General features: G+C 42.3%; 1 pseudogene across 1 annotated transcript; it reads right to left on the bottom strand.

Moving 5' to 3' along the window:
* Positions 1-12375: 12375 nt before the first annotated feature.
* Positions 12376-12848, bottom strand: LOC309806719 (large ribosomal subunit protein eL31-like; annotated as a pseudogene). Its single transcript has one exon. The product of its transcript is annotated as a large ribosomal subunit protein eL31-like (transcript).
* Positions 12849-16480: the final 3632 nt, after the last annotated feature.

The following is a 16480-nucleotide window of genomic DNA, read 5'->3' as shown; positions in this document are numbered from 1 at the left end:
ACAGGCTCCAGACGCGCAGGCTCAGTAGTTGTGGCTCACGGGCCCAGTTGCTCCGCGGCATGTGGGACCTTCCCAGACCAGGGCTCAAACCCGTGTCCCCTGCATTGGCAGGGAGATTCTCAACCACTGCACCACCAGGGAAGCCCTCAAGTGCTTCTTGAATCTGTGTCTCCCAGGCTATAGTCCTCAGTTTGGCTCAAATGAAATTATTTTCTATTCAAGTTATAGATTGTTTATCGATTATTTCTTTCAACAAGGATAACTCCTAGGTTTCCACTTCAAAGAATGACTTGACAGTGAACCCATCACCAAGAGAGAAAATAGAAGAGGAGTGAAGAGTAGAGTGGAAAAGACAATGAGTTTATGTTGAGACACATTACCTGCTTTAGCGGGTAAATGTTTCATGTAGAGGTCTGAGTTGGAAAAATAGATTTGGTAGTCTTCAGCTTTATATTTTATTAAATGAATCCATGCATGCATATGAGGTCCCTAAGAGGGAAAGTGTATAGAATGAGAATGATAGAGAACTGAGGAACACAGGCACATAAATTCAGGAAGGAAAAGAAGAATCTACAAATGAGTCCCAGAAGAGGCATCCAGAGAAAAAAGGGAAACCAAGGGAGGGACACAGGCTTTCTTTCTTTTTCTTTTTTATTTATTAATTTTTTAAAAATTGCAGTATAGCTGATGTACAGTATTATACGTTTCAGAGGTACAACATAGTGATTTACAATTAAAAAAATTTTTTTATTGGAGTAGGGGTGATTTACAATGTTGTGTTAGTTTCAGGTCAGTTATACATATACATATATTCATTCTTTTTCATTTCTTTTCTCATGTAGGTTATCACAGAATACTGAGTAGAGTTCCCTGTGCTATACAGTAGGTCCTTGTTGGTTATCTATCTTATATATAATAGTGTGTGTACGTTAACCCAAGCTCCTGATTTATCCCTCTGCACCACATTTCCCCTTTGGTGACCATAAGTTTGTTTTTTACATTTGCGACTCTGTTTTGTAAATAAGTTCATTTGTACCATTATTTTAGGTTCCACGTATAAGAAATATCGTATATTTGTCTTTCTCTGTCTGACTTACTTCACTCAGTATGACAATCTCTAGATCCATCCATGTTGCTGCAAATGGCATTATTTCATTCTTTTTTATGGCTGAGTAATATTCCATTGTATATATGTACCACATCTTCTTTATCCATTCCTCTGTTGATGGACATTTTGGTTGCTTCCACGTCTTGGCTTTTGTAAATAGTGCTGCAATGAACATTGGGGGTGATGTATCTTTTCTAATTATGGTTTTCTCCAGATATATGCCCAGGAGTGGGATGGCTAGATCATATGGTAGTTCTATTTTTAGTTTTTTAAGGAACCTCCATACTCTTCTCTATAGTGGCTGTATCAATTTACATTCCCACCAGCAGTGTACGAGGGTTCCCTTTTCGCCACATCCTCTCCAGTATTTATTGTTTGTAGACTTTGTTTTTGGCTGTGCCATGTGGCTTGCAGGAGTTCCCCGACCAGGGATCCAACCTGTGCTGCACAGAGCGCTAACCACTGGTTTGCCAGAGAATTCCCTGTAGACTTTTTGATGATGGCCATTCTGACCAGTGTGAGGTGATACATCACTGTAGTTTTGATTTGCATTTCTCTGATAATTAGTGAAGTTGAGCATCTTTTCATGTGCTTTTTGGCCATCTGTATGTCTTTGTTGGAGAAATGTCTATTTAGGTCTTCTACCCATTTTTTGACTGGGTTGTTTGCTTTTTTGATATAGTGATTCACAATTTTCAAATGTTATACTCCATTTATAGTTCTTATAAAATATTAGCTATATTCCCTGTGCTGTACAATATACCCTTGTAGCTTATTTATTTTTTACATAGCAGTTTGTACCTCTTAATCCCTTACCCCTTTCTTGCCCCTCCCCCCTTCTCTCTCCCCACTGGTAACCACTAGTTTGTTCTCTATAGCTGTGAGTCTGTTTCCCTTTTGTTATATTCACTAGTTTGTTGTGTGTCTTAGATTCCACATTAAAGTGATATCATACAGTATTTGTCTTCCTCTGACTTACTAAGCATAATACCCTCCAAGTCTACCCATGTTGTTGCACATGTAATTCTTTTTAATGGCTGAGTAGTATTCCATTGAATATATATACCACATCATTCCCTGTTCCCTTGTTCTCAGGGTCTCATGATTTCACACTCATTTGCTGTTCCTTCTGTCTCTCTGGCCATTCTCAACTCCATCGCAAACCCACACCACTGCTTTTTACTTAATATTGGTGTCCCTCACTGTTTTGTCCTAACCCCTCTTTTTGCTCATTTTAAGCAATCTCCCCTCATGGTCTCTTCCCCTCCATGAGTTCATTGGCTGTCATTTATGCCGGTGGTTCCCAAAATTGTCTTCAACTTAGATCTCTCTCCTGATATCCAGATTTTACACCCTGTAATTCTGCCCTGTGAAATCTAGCTGCTTCAGCCTTTGTGGATTCCTAGTTCCATCTACTCAACCCACAGGGCTCTGGGTTCCTCCTCTCTGTGCTGATTCCTGGCAGTTCTCTCCAGAAAGTCAGCCTGGGCAATCACAGAGCTTATCTAGGTTGTTTCTCTTCTCTCAAGGATCGCTGTCCTGAGCTGCGTATTGATATAGATCCAGAACCAAGAGTCCCATCATTGTATTGCTTTCCAGATACTTTCTCCTCTCTATTTTCTCTTTTCTCTTCTTATTAGTAGGAAGTTTTACTTTCTTCATTGACCCTTGATGTCTCTTAATCTGTTCACTCTTGTTTTTTTTTTTTTTATCCCTTTGTACTTTTATCCTTGGTTTTGGAGGACTTATTTGACTTCCAATGAAATTTTTATTTCTGCAATTGTGTGTTTAATTTTCAAAAGCACTTTATTATTCTGATTTTTTTTAAAGTAGCACCCTGTTCTTGTTTTATGAATCCACCAACACCTCAAATCTTTTAGAACTTGGATTTTTGTGACCTTCTTTTCTGTTTCAGTAGTCTATTTCTCCAAGAGTCACTTTGCTCTGTTTGCTTAGCTTTGTCTTTCTCTTTTATGCTGCTAGTTTTCTCATCGTCTGGTAATCTTTAGGCATCTATTTATTTAAAAGGTCAAAGGTTGGTTTTTTCTTTCAAAATGCACAAAACATGATTCTTGGGCTTCCCTGGTGGCGCAGTCGTTAAGAATCTGCCTGCCAAGGCAGGGGACACGGGTTCGAGCCCTGGTCTGGGGGGATCCCACATGCCGTGGAGCAACTAGGCCCGTGAGCCACAGCTATTGAGTCTGCGCATCTGGAGCCTGTGCTCCGCAACGAAAGCCCGCGACAGTGAGAGGCCACGCGATGAAGAGTGGCCCCTGCTCGCCGCAACTAGAGAAAGCCCTAGCACAGAAACGAAGACCCAACACAGCCAAATATAAATAAATAAATTTATATATAAAAAAAAACATGATTCTTGAGCATTATAACTGATGTCTTATTTAGTAGAATAAGTTGTGTCTGGGTTAGAGGTAATAAAATGTTATGAACCCACAACAGTAGGCTCTTCTCAGTCCAACTGCTGAGAGCACAGAATTGTGAAAGTGAGTCACAAGGGAGGCCGTTGAGAGCCATGTGTACCCACCTGTTTTTTATTTTGTTTTGATCATTTGCAGAGCTTATTTGCTGCTTCAGGAATAAACCAAAATAAAACTCCACCCTAAGCAGGGACTGAGTCCTCATTTTCCAATCCTAGAATCAGGACCAGACATTATTGTCTGGCCTTGCATATACCAACGCTATTGGTGATCCATGACCCTTAGGATTCCCTTTACTTGTCTGTGTACATCAGCCAGCATCTGCTAATGGCAAGCACCTATACCTTTGTTGGATGCAGGCTAGAAGCTCTTGGGAATGATATATATAGCGGTATATGTACCCCACTTCCCTTAATCCTTGGCTAGGATACTTCTGAGGAATGTGCTCTGCATCACTTTCCTCAGCTTCTCCATGGGATTAAGATTTTCTTTGATAGCTGGTTTGTTGGAAGTCTTCCTTTTCCTGTATCATCTTCCCTCTGCTCTTGTCTTTGCACCTTCCAGGAAAACTACATGCTCTCAATCATCACCTCAGGATCTTCTTCTGGAGGGAATCCAATTAAGATAGATTGTAATGTGAGCCAAAAGCTGACACCCTTCCCATTTCTACTTCTAGCAAAAGCCCCACTCTTCTCTCTCCAAAAGTCCATTAAGAGAGTCTCGTGAGGAGGAACAGATTTCTACTCTTGTGCTTCCTAGAATGTATTTGCCCCTGCTAATGGCAGGAAGAATGCAGGTACCCAGAATGTGGCAGATATGTCTCTAAGACTGTTAAACCACAAAGAACACAAACCTGCCAGATGGGTTGGAGGATAGACCTCAGCTGTCATAAAGAATCTCTTCTGCTCTTGTTGGGGTTTCACATCCATTCATCTCCACCACCATAGGGTACTTTCTGACTCCTGCAAAATAAGAAGTCACAATAATACAGAAATCTGCAAATTTTGTAATAAATTAACCATTTACGTATCATTTAAGGGAGTGGTCCTCAAACTTCTGTGTGCATCAGAATCACCCAAGGGCTTGTTAAAACACAGATTTAAATACAGGTCTCACCCCTAGAGCTTCTGATCCAATAGGTCGGGGGTGGCACCAGAGAGTTTGCATTTCTGATACGTTTCCAGGTGATTGCTGTTGTCCAGAGAACATACTTTGAAAATCATTACTTTAAGGAATTTTGATGTTCTTCCCATCCTAGCTTAGATGATTATATTTCTTAATCTCTGTTCCTTTCACGGAATCTTCTAACACAATTTATGTAGTTTTCCATGTGATTGTATGGAATCTTCAGTATTGTATGTAGTCCTTTGTATCTACAGGACTCAAAGTTTCTTATTAGTGATGATAGGATATTCAGAATTTTCTTCTGTATCAGGCTAGCATATTTCACAAGCAGTTCTTTTATCCCAGTAAAATATTAACCTACTTCATTGAATTTTAAATGCAATCAGCAATCTCATTATTTTCAGGTGTAACAATTAATATATCCAAATATATTGCAAATGCAGTTCAGTTTCTGTCAAAAGTCACAAGGTTTCCAATTTTTCGGGACACTTTTTTACCTGCATAAAGTGATAGGCTTTGAAAGAAAAGCTTTGATCTCTCTCTTAAGTCTGATGCATTTTCATTGTGCTTCTCAGAATAAAGAATCAAGTCCCCTAAGGAGTTTGTGGACTGCAGTGTTTCCGGAAGGTGGAAAATTGATGCCAGAACGGGGCGGAGAGAGGAAAGGAAAGACCTCAGCTGAGAGGCCATGGCAGGTGTGGCCAGCAAACAGGAGGGTCACCAGCAGAGCTTAACTGTGCATGGTGGAGACCCAGAGGGTCAAGGCAGGTTGGAGAGGATGAACAAGAGAGCAGGGGCAAGGCAGCTCTGAGGAGCAAGGAGCAGGTGCTGGAGACACTCCCTGAGTTGGAAGCAGCAAAGGTGTAGCTGCTTGTTAACGCCTACAATGTGTCTTAAGCAGAAATTGTCTCTGAAGGACCTTAATCATAAAACATGTTACAATTTTCTATAATAAGAAACCCTGTAACCTTCAATTGCTCCATCAAAGAGCAAGATACGAAAAAGGTTATTGGCTGTTTTATATGAAACATCATTAACCAGGAGGGTCAAAGGTCTTCTGGCTTATACCACACAATGCCATCTTGCGTGTTGCCTTTATGACAAACCTTCTCCTTAGGTTTACTGAGTTAAGATGAAAAAAAAAAGAAATAAGGCTTTGTGGAGAAATGTAATGTATTTGATGACAAATACATAAGGTATGTTTGTTTTTGGAAATGGTATTTGCTTCGAACATTGTAAATAAACACACTTATGATACTTAACCCACCACTGTAATCTGTTCCCACAGCAACTGACCGACCGAACCAGTGTTGTGTTATTTCAATTCATCACTGCGGTGGAGGTTCTTTTGTTAGTCAGAAAGCACTAGATTCCCATCTTAGCTTTATCTTTACAGACACGCTCCAAAAAACATTGCCTGAAACTACCCAGATATTCATCAATGGATGAATGAACAAATGCTGTGTGTGTGTGTGTGTGTGCGTATGTATGAATATTATTCAGGCATAAAAAGGCATGAAGCACTGAAACATGCTATAATGTACATGAACCTCTAAAATGTCATGCTAAGTGAAAGAAGCCAGACATAAAAGGGCATATACTGTATAACTCCATTTATATGAACTCTACCCAGAATAAGTAAATCCACAGAGACAGAAAGCAGATTGGTGGTTGCCAGGGATTGGGGGAAGGGGGAATGGGGAGTGATTACTTACTGGGTGTGGGTGATGAAAATGGTTTGGAATTTGATATGGGTGGTGATGGCACAACATCGTGAATGTACTAAATGGCACTGAAGTGTACACTTCAACAAGGTTAATTTTATGTTATGTGAATTTCACCTCAGTTGGAGGAAAAAGAAAAAGAAAAACATTGCATGTGGTGCATTAGATTCAACTATAATGTGACGCTTGCCCTTCCACAGCAGGCACTCACCTTCCCTCTCCCAGAGCCCCTGAGGTTGAGTTTCTCAGATGCTTCTTCCAGCAGCACCTCTAAGCTCAATAGAGAAGGGACGTCTGACTCATGTAATAGGAACCCCAATACAAGGCAGACTCCTAGGATAAAAACAGGAGCATAGGGTCATGGGAAGGAGAGAGAAAGCAATGAGGGGGTAGAATTCCTGCCATAAATTCTGCATTTTAGAATGAATGAGAAACAATCAACGTGAAGGTGCTTACATTTCCACATGGGGAAAAAGATGCTGTACAAGTCCTAGTTATGGGTACAGATATAATTTAACTACAGATGGAAGAGTTTAAGAAAGTTTACATGTGCTGACTCCAAATAGTGTACCTATCATGTCTAAGAATCCAAAAGATGGGAATCAACCAGTCAAGGGACACAGAAGACCTCAGCTCTGGGTCTGAGTCTGCCACTCATTTACTGGGCATGCATTCATTCATTCATGCATGCATCCAACAAATAGATCTTGAGCACCTATTGGGTACTAGGTACTGTTCTAAGGGTTGGGGATCCAGCACTGAACAAGACACACAAAGTCTCTGCCCTCATGGAGCCTATAGTCTAGTGTGGATACAGACAACTCTGTGAACAAGTATTTGTTGAATGGAATTGAAATAATGTAAGGTCAAGTAATGATACATGCTATGAAAAAGAACAAAGCAGGACAAGAGACAGTGAGAAGGAAGATCTTTCCAAAGGGGAGACATTGCAGCAGAAATGCAATGACATGAAGAGAGGGCTGTGTAAACAGAGAGCGTTCTGGGCATAAGAGAGAACACATGTGAAGGCTCTGAGACATACATGTGCTCGGCATGTCGCAGGCATAGCAAGGAGGTTGGGAGAGCTGGAGTGTGGAGAGGGAGGGGTGCGGAGGAAAGGAGCCAGGGAGGTAGTCTGTAGAGCCTGCAGGCTCCAGGAAGGGTTTGGCCTTTATTCTGAGTAAATGGAGGCCATTATGGAGATTTTAGCAGAGGAATGAATTTATGACTCAGAAGGCTCCCTCTGGCTGCTGTATAAAGATTCAAGTATAGGATGGGAGGGCTAGAGAGGAAGTAAAGAAACCTGTTGAGGGGACTTCCCTGGTGGCGCAGTGGTTGAGAGTCTGCCTGCCGATGCAGGGGACGCAGGTTCGTGACCCGGTCCGGGAGGATCCCACATGTGCTGGGCCCGTGAACCATGGCTGCTGAGCCTGCGTGTCCGGAGCCTGTGCTCTGCAACAGGAGAGGCCACAACAGTGAAAGGCCCGCGTACCGCAAAAAAAAAGAAAGAAAGAAAGAAAGAAACCTGTTGAGAAGGTCTTATAGTAATCCAGGTGATTGGTGAGGGAGGCCTCGTTGAGGTAGAAGCAATGGTGGTAGGGAGAAGTGCTGCACGTTGAATCTATTTTGAAGGTAAATAATACATGTCTTGGTGATGGATTGTATTTTGGGGTGAGAGAGAACTAGAGGGGGAAAGGATTACTCCAAGATTTTGGCCATGTCCTTGAGTCTGTAAGCCTTTGGTTCTTCATATATAAAGGGAGGGGGATTCGACTAGGCAATGTCTAAGGCTCCTTCCAGCACCGAGAGTCCAAGACTCTAAGAGAACACTGGATAATACACAGAAATGGAAGGACCAAACCTCAGTTTACTCATCTGTAACACGCACCCATCTGAGGCCGGTGGTGAGGAGCAAGTGAGGTCATACGTAACACTAGCGTACCCTGAGGGTCAAATAATTACTAGCTTCTTGCCTTTTTTTGAAGAGTGAGCTTATCTAGCTGTGCCAGGTTCTTGAAGCCTCTGGGAAAGGGGTTCCAAACTAGGGGTGAGTTTTATAAAACAAACCAAGTATTTGGCATGCAGAGTGTTACTTAAAACTGATGGAAACTTATTTCCACACAAATACCTGCCCACGAATGTGTATAGCAGCTTTATTCATAATTGCCAAAATTTGAAGCAATCAAGACACCCGTCAGTAGATGAATGGATAAATAAACTGTGGTCCATCTATACAATGGAATATTATTATTAGTGCTAATGAGCTATTAAGCTATGAGAAGACATGGAGGAAACAAATGCATGTTACTAAGTGAGAAAAGCCAATCTGAAAAGGCTGCATACTGTGTGATTCTGACTATATGATATATTGGAAAAGGCCACATTACGGGAGACAATAAAAAGATCAGTGGTTGCAGGGGTGAGAGAGGAGGAATGGATGAATTGGTGAAGCACTGGGGATTCTTAGGGCAGTGAAACTATGTATGATACTATAACGGTGCATACCTGTCATTATACATTTGTTCAAACCCATAGAATGGACAACACCAAGAGTGGACCCTTTGGTTAATAGCTATGGGTGAATATTGGTTCATCAATTGCAACAAATGGGCCATACTGGTGTGGGATGTTGATGGTGGGGAAGGCTGTGTGTGGTTGCGGGGGAGGGGACTCTGTATTCTCACTCAATTTTGCTGTGAACCTAAAACTGCTCTAAAAAAAAGTCCATTAGCTTTTCAAAAATGCAAATTACCTTTAGGCAGAGCTTCATGGGCCCAACTACGCCATGTGATCTCAGCCCTATGGGCACGTGACCCCTGCTCTTCAGCTTGGGAACCTCCCAAACTTATTTAGACCAGTGACCCTGAGCCCTTTTGAGACTTTTTTTTTTCACTTTGTGCAACTGAATGGTTTTTAGTATACTCATAGAGTTGTGTAGCCATCACTACTACCTAATTCCAGAACACTTTCCTCTCTCCCCTAGAAAACCCCATACTCTTTGGCAATTATCTGCCATTTCCCCCTGCAACTTCCAGCCCTAGGCAGTCACTAATCTACTTTCTGTCTCTATGGATTTGCCTGTTCTGGACATTTCATATAAATGGAATCATACAAATGTGGTCTTTTGTGACTGGCCTCTTTCACTTAGCATAATGCTTTTTTTGTTTGTTTGTTTGTTATAATTGTTTTTTATTGGTTCTTTTTTTTAACATCTTTATTGTAGTATAATTGCTTTACAATGGTGTGTTAGTTTCTGCTTTATAACAAAGTGAATCAGCTATACATATACATATGTCCCCATATCTCTTCCCATGCTTTAAGGTCCATCTGTGTTGTAGCCTGTATCAGTACCTCATTTCTTTTTGTGGCCAACTAATATTCCATTGTATGCATATACCACATTTTATTTACCATTCATGTGTTGATGGATATATGGGGTTGTATCTATATTTTGGCAATTATGAATAACAGTTCTATGAACATTCGTGTACAAGTTTTTGAATGGGCCCATGTTTTCATTTCTCTTGGGTATATAACTAAGGTGGAATTGCTGAGTCATATGGTAATTCTGTCTAGGGAACTGCCAGACTGCTTTCTGAGGTAGCTGCATCATTTTACAATCCTAACAGCAGAGAAGAGGAGTTCTGATTTCTCCACATCTTTGCCAACACTTGTTATTATCTGTCTTTTTAATTATGGCCACCCTATTGGATGTGAAGTGGTATCTCATTGTGGTTTGAATTGTATTTCTCTGATTGTTAATAATATTGAGCAACTTTTCATGTACATCTTGTCCAACTGTGTGTCTTCTTTGGAGGAATGTCTATTTAGATTCTTTGCCCATTTTTTTTTAGAGCAGCAGCTTTTAAAATTAATTAATTAATTAATTAATCAATCAATTAATTAATTAGGCTGTGTCCGGTCTTAGTTGCGGCATGTGGGATCTTTTGTTGTGGAGCACGAGCTCTTCATTGCAGCACACGGGCTTCTCTCTAGCTGTGGTGTGCGGGCTCCAGAGCGCATGGGCCCAGTAGTTGTGGTGTGTGGGCTTAGTTGCCCTGAGGCATTTGGGACTTAGTTCCCTGACCGGGGATCGAACCTGTGTCCCCTGCATTGGATGGCGGATTCTTAACCACTGGACCACTAGGGAAGTCCCCCTCTTTGCCCATTTTAAAATTGGATTATTTGTCTTTTTACTCCCTTTGAGGTTCTTGAAAGCCCCAGTTCTTCTACCCACAACAATACAAATAAGACCTCAGGTTCTGGGCTCTGGAACAAGACTCTGGGGCTGACCCAAGACAGAATCAGAAAGGAGATTTGCAAGGTCACCTGGCACTTACCTCCCTCCTGGCTCATAATGACATTGCACTTACCCCATTAAAAAATTTTAATGTCCAAGGGTTTTTGTACACTGATACGAACCCACATTAAATTGTTTTTTTAACAGTTAACAATTATCTAAATATTCACATTCTGCTTAGACAATTATTATATCAAAAAACATGAATTTTACAAATTAGAGTTCCCCAAACATTTTAACAGTGATCTCAGTCAGTTAAACTGTTCCAAATGAAAACTTGAAAATTATAAGCCAAATCATGAGATAGTTTAAAATGCTTTAAACATCTTAATAATCTGACACACATGAAAGCAATGATGACAAAATTGTCAATATAAAGCTATCAAAACTTTTGTTTGGCAAAAATGCCAATGCCGTGGATCTAAATTTGCTTCCATGATCTCTGTTCTTAATGTTACTTTCTCTTTTTCATATTGCTTCCCTGGGATGCTGGAGCCCTCCATTTGCCCCTCCAGATCCACTCTGCTCCTTGTCTGCCCTGGGAGACACTTTGTATAAAATGCATCAACGGAGCCCTTTACCTTCTGACTCTGGTTGGGTTCTGCCAGTGGGAGACATCAGTCTGAGATTGGAGGGTGGGGGACACTGAGGTGGGATCCCTTCCTGGAGGGTTTGTGGGTTGGCCATAGACCCTGCTGCTCATCCGTACTCTCTCTGGGGTCATGGTTCCTCCCATTTCCCTCCAGGCCTAGAGCTAGTAGTGGGATAAGAATCAGCCTGCCAATGCAGGGGACACGGGTTCGAGCCCTGGTCTGGGAAGATCCCACATGCCACGGAGCAACTAAGCCCGTGTGCCACAACTACTGAGCCTGCGCTCTAGAGCCCATGAGCCACAACTACTGAAGCCCGTGTGCCTAGAACCCGTGCTCCGCAACAAGAGAAGCCACCACAATGAAAAGCCCGCGCACTGCAACAAAGAGTAGCCCCCGCTCGCCACAACTAGAGGAAGCCTGCAGCAGCATCGAAGACCCAATGCAGCCAAAAAACAAACAAACAAACAAAAAAACACAAAACTCTTCCCACTATTGCTAGCCTTATGCTACTGTATTCTTTCTTGTTGGTTTCCCTTACCCCTGCCCACCCCACTATAAATTGTCCCTTCAATCGGTACCCTCTTCAATCGCTCTGTTGGAATGTTCCATCTCTTTCCTGCTAGATCCCTGACTGATAGATCAGATTACAATTTCCTTTGCCTGACCTGGAGAATCCGAGTGACCTTCAATAAGCTGTTAGGATGACCAATACAGCTTATCAGTTGAAAGCTCAGAACCAGGAACAGGAAATTTAGATCTGCCATCCAAGGGATCCTGTCCAGGCAAAATAAGTTCTTTATCTTTTTTGGATAGGCTTTGTTCATTGATTGAGACCCTGCCCAGGTTATTGGCTCTAAACAGTCAGTTTTGCTTGTGATTTTTTTTAATGTCCTCAGTCTTGTAATTCTTTGAAAAATAATGCTGTTTGAAGGTCTTATCTTGAAAGTGGAGGCTGATAAAAGACTATGTCAAATTATGTGAGTGTTTACGATGCAATCAATATAAGCCATTTTGCAACCGCGTGTCCTAGGAAGGACCTGGTTTGGGTTGAATAATTACAGTCAATTCAATGGACCGAGATAGATTTGTGGGGTTTTTTTGGCAGTTCTATAACTTTATTGGACAATCAGCAGTTAGTTCTCATCCACATTAACTGTCTGTAGATTTTTGAAAGTGGTGACAGGTACATAGGTAACCAACATATAGAGCTTGTTTGGTGAATCTTCATCTTCATTCGGTTTTCTGGACAACTGCAAATGGATACGGTATGGGACATTCCCTATTCCTTTGGCTCAGACAGCTTTGTTGAGCCTGGTGTCAATGCGTACATCTGGAGTTCCCATCTCCTTCATGGCAAATTTCCAGACTTCTTTGAGTGCCCGAGGGGCACACTTCTTGAAACCCACTCCATGGATGCGCTTGTGAATGTAGGTGGTGTGTTCTCTGGTCACCACCTCGTTGATGGCGGATCGGCCCTTCTCGCCAACCTTCTTTGCAGGAGCCATCCTGCCCAGCCGGGATTGGAAAGGAAGCGATTTTATTTTATAAAATGATTTTTATTTCTTAGTAACCATTAAGACTTACAATAATGAGGCCTCTACCTCTGTGTCTGCTCAGGACCTCAGGGACACCCAAGGCCTCCAGGGCAGTGAGTACAGTCAAGATAATGGGGCCTTTCAGGGCAGCCCGCTTGGGGCAATTTCACGTTTTCAGTAGAACAACCTTAGCGATTCCCCATCAGCTGGTGCTGCCCAGTAGCAGGAAGAGAAAGAAATGGCACCCGCTTCTTTCCAGCTGTTTAAAGCCAGAAGCCTGGGCTGTAGCCTAGGTTTCTCCCTTTCAGTCTGCTGTTTCTGCCTCCTCATATCCCTCCCCTGCCTTCTTGCCCTCACCTCCACCAAAAGCTATCATTATCTCCAGCCTGGCTACAGTGAGGACCTCCCGCTGCCTTTCCCATTCCAGTCTTGGCTTCTCCCACAGCCCCTCCACCGCCTGCAGGATGTGGACCTACGATGACTCAGGTAGAACCCAAGCTCTTCCATGCTGGGCACAGGCTTCTTCCCTGGGTTCCCTCTCCATCCTGCTTTCCTCTCCAACCTCAGCCCTGCTGCTCTCTGCTGCACACTCGTCCTTTTTAAGGATGTGGAGTCATGGAAGAGACCTGAGTGGGGTGTGTGGGGTCACCTCTTCCTGATGTCAGAACGAATTCAGTTAATTTCGAGAATGTTCTACTGCGGGAGTCACCAGCTTTTCCCAAAGGAAATCTGGTTTTTAAGGCTCAGTACCAAACGTGGGTCTGGGGTGCTCTTGGCAGGAAGGCATCAGAGGATGGTGGCCCTGGGCTGGTCATTGGGCTGAGCCACAGGAGAGAGTCTGACTGCTGTCGCTGAGTGACTAAGACAACCTACGGGGAGCCTCCCTGCTGGCCTTTTCCTTTCTGTCTGGGAAATTCTTTTTTTAAAAAAAAATATTTATTTATTTATTTATTTGCCTGCGCCTGGTCTTAGTTGCGGCACGTGGGATCTAGTTCCCTGACCAGGGATCAAACCCAGGACCCTTGCATTGGGAGCATGGAGTCTTAACTGCTGGACCACTAGGGAAGTACCTGTCTGGGAAATTCTTATGATCAGCTTTTCCTGTTCCTTGCTGTGGCTCTTAGACAATTTATCACAGAGCTGCTAGTGGACATAAATATTTTATCCTGTACATGTAGACACAATCAGTGACAGCTGAAGTTTAGTACTATGGAGAACATCACTCATTTGCCACAATTTATGTTTTTTGAAAAAGAAATACCACTGAGATCAGTTATAAGGATAACCTGGTTAGAGGTTAGAGGTCAGAGGTCTGCCTTCTAGTTTTCCAAGAAAACCAAGGTCTACTCAACGAGTACCCTAGGATGTGTACAAAGCAGCCAGCAACACTCCTGGCCAGGCAGATCTCCCTCCCAGGACAGCTTACAATAAGCACTTGAAGGCACTGCAGGTGGCAGAGAATTTTCACAGTGCATGTTCAGTTATTGTGCTGGTGCTTTTGATTTCTCTGTGTTAGTAATTTGCACTTCCACAGGGGCCTGGGGATAGTCACACACTGGAAATGGTTGTCTCCTTCTTAAGAGTAATTTCTCCTCTTGACTGCTAAGTCTTGACTTCCTAAAATCCAAAGTAAGCTGGCTTCTGACTACTGCTGCATTCACCAGGGTTCTCTGGTAACACCAGAGTCTTAAAAAGGATGGGTATTCTGGCTCTAGGAAATGTCATGTTATCTACCTGTCCTTGGGTAATGCCAGTGTGCATTAAGCCATCCTTGGCTCATGCCAGCCTCCCTCCAGCCCCTTGGCAGTTTGTAAACTCATCTGCAGGTAACACACCTTTATTCCAAGTCTAAATGATAGTCCAGTGACTGGTGAACAGTACCACGTATTGGCTTTTTGACTCAAAAGCATCCCTCAAATCTTCAGCTTCCTCAGTTGCATGGGAGAAAGCAAACATGTATTGAGAGCCTTTAGAGGATGGGAGAAATACAATGATGAGCAAGCTAGTCCTTGTCCACCAATTGCCCTGATAATTAGAGCTCTGATTAAACCCTACACTAGGGGCAAGAATATGAGATGATTCAATAAGGTCATTCTGCAGTTACCTTTTCCCCTTAAACTTATTTCCCGACGTTCATTGATTTTTAAAAAAATTAATGAACTTTATTTTTTAGAGCAGTTTTAGGTTCCCAGCAAAACTGATTGGAAAATACAAAGTTCCCACGTACCCTCGGTCCCCACACGTGCACAGCCTCTCCCCCCCAACATCCCACACAGAGGGTCCGTTTGATACAACTGATAAGCCTACGCTGACACATCCTTCTCACCCAAAGTTCATAGTTTACATTAGAGTTCACTCTTGGTGTATATTGACGGGTTTTGACAAATGTATCGTGATACGTATCCACCATTATAGTATCAGACAGAATAGTTTCACTGCCCTAAAAATCATCTGTGCTCTGCCTGTTCCTCTTTTCCTCCCCCTCCCCTCCCCCACCAGGGCAACCACTCATCCATTTACTGTCTCCATAGTTTTGTCTTTTTCAGAATGTCATACAGTTGGAATCACGTAGTATGTAGCCTTTTAGATTGGCTTCTTTCACTAAGTAATACGTGTTTAAGTTTCCTCCATGTCTTTCCATGGCTTGATAGCCCATTTCTTTAGCACTGAATAATACTGCATTGTCTGGATTTTCTTGTTTATTCATTCACCTACTGAAGGAGGTCTCGGTTGCTTCTAAGTTTGGGCAATTATGCCTAAAGCTACTATAAACATAGGTGTGCAGGGTTTTGTGTGGACATAAGATTTCAGCTCCTTTGGGTAAATACCAAGGAGTGGGATTGCTGGATCATATGGCTGTTCATTGTTTTTTAATGACGTTTACCCCATTTTAATCCCCACAGTTTCAGAAATTTCAACCTGGGAAAACCAATGGACCAAACAAAATTGCTCTTCCTCCATTCATCTCCTTCCCCGTCTTTCCCTTCTCCGTTCCTCCATCCTGCCTTCCCCCTCTCCCTCCTTGTGGTTGACGTGCTGTTGTGCTGTTACTTTGTCTTTAGTTGTTCGTTTGTGTCGGTCTCTGTATTTCAGCCCAAGAAGAGCGGATTTCATGCCGGCCTGGGCCAGGGAGCAGAGACTGAGGGAGAGGGGGCACCCAGGTTCAAGAGCACCTCTCTGAACAGTGATACATAATATACACTGAACCAAGGGAAGTGCTGCAGGGGGAGAAAAGCTGTGATGGGGGAGGGGGAATTGGATGCAGGAGTAAAGGTACAAACTTCCAGTTATAAGATAAATAAGTCCTAGGGATGTGATGTGCAATATGATGAATCTTACAGTACTGTCGTATGCAATATATGAAAGTTAAGAGAGTACATCTTAAGAATTCTCTTCACAAGGAAAAAAATATATATTTTTTTTCTATTTCTTTTACTTTGTATTTAGATGATGGATGTGCACTAAACTTATTGTGATCATTTCATGATGTAAGTCAAATCATCATTTCATGATGTAAGTCAAATATATGCTGTACACCTGAAACTTAGTGCTGTATGTTGTTTATAATCTCAACAAAACTGGAAGAAAAAAACAGAAAAAAATTAAAAAAAAAGAGAAACAAACATACAAAAAGCTGTGAAAAACCTTAATTCGATTTATAAG

The sequence above is a fragment of the Mesoplodon mirus genome (genome assembly GCF_964341445.2).
Source record: "Mesoplodon mirus genome assembly, chromosome: 6".
NCBI classification, from domain to species: Eukaryota; Metazoa; Chordata; class Mammalia; order Artiodactyla; family Ziphiidae; genus Mesoplodon; species Mesoplodon mirus.
The sequence above is the reverse complement of the archived record's forward strand: the minus strand, read 5'-3'. Positions and strand labels throughout refer to the sequence as shown.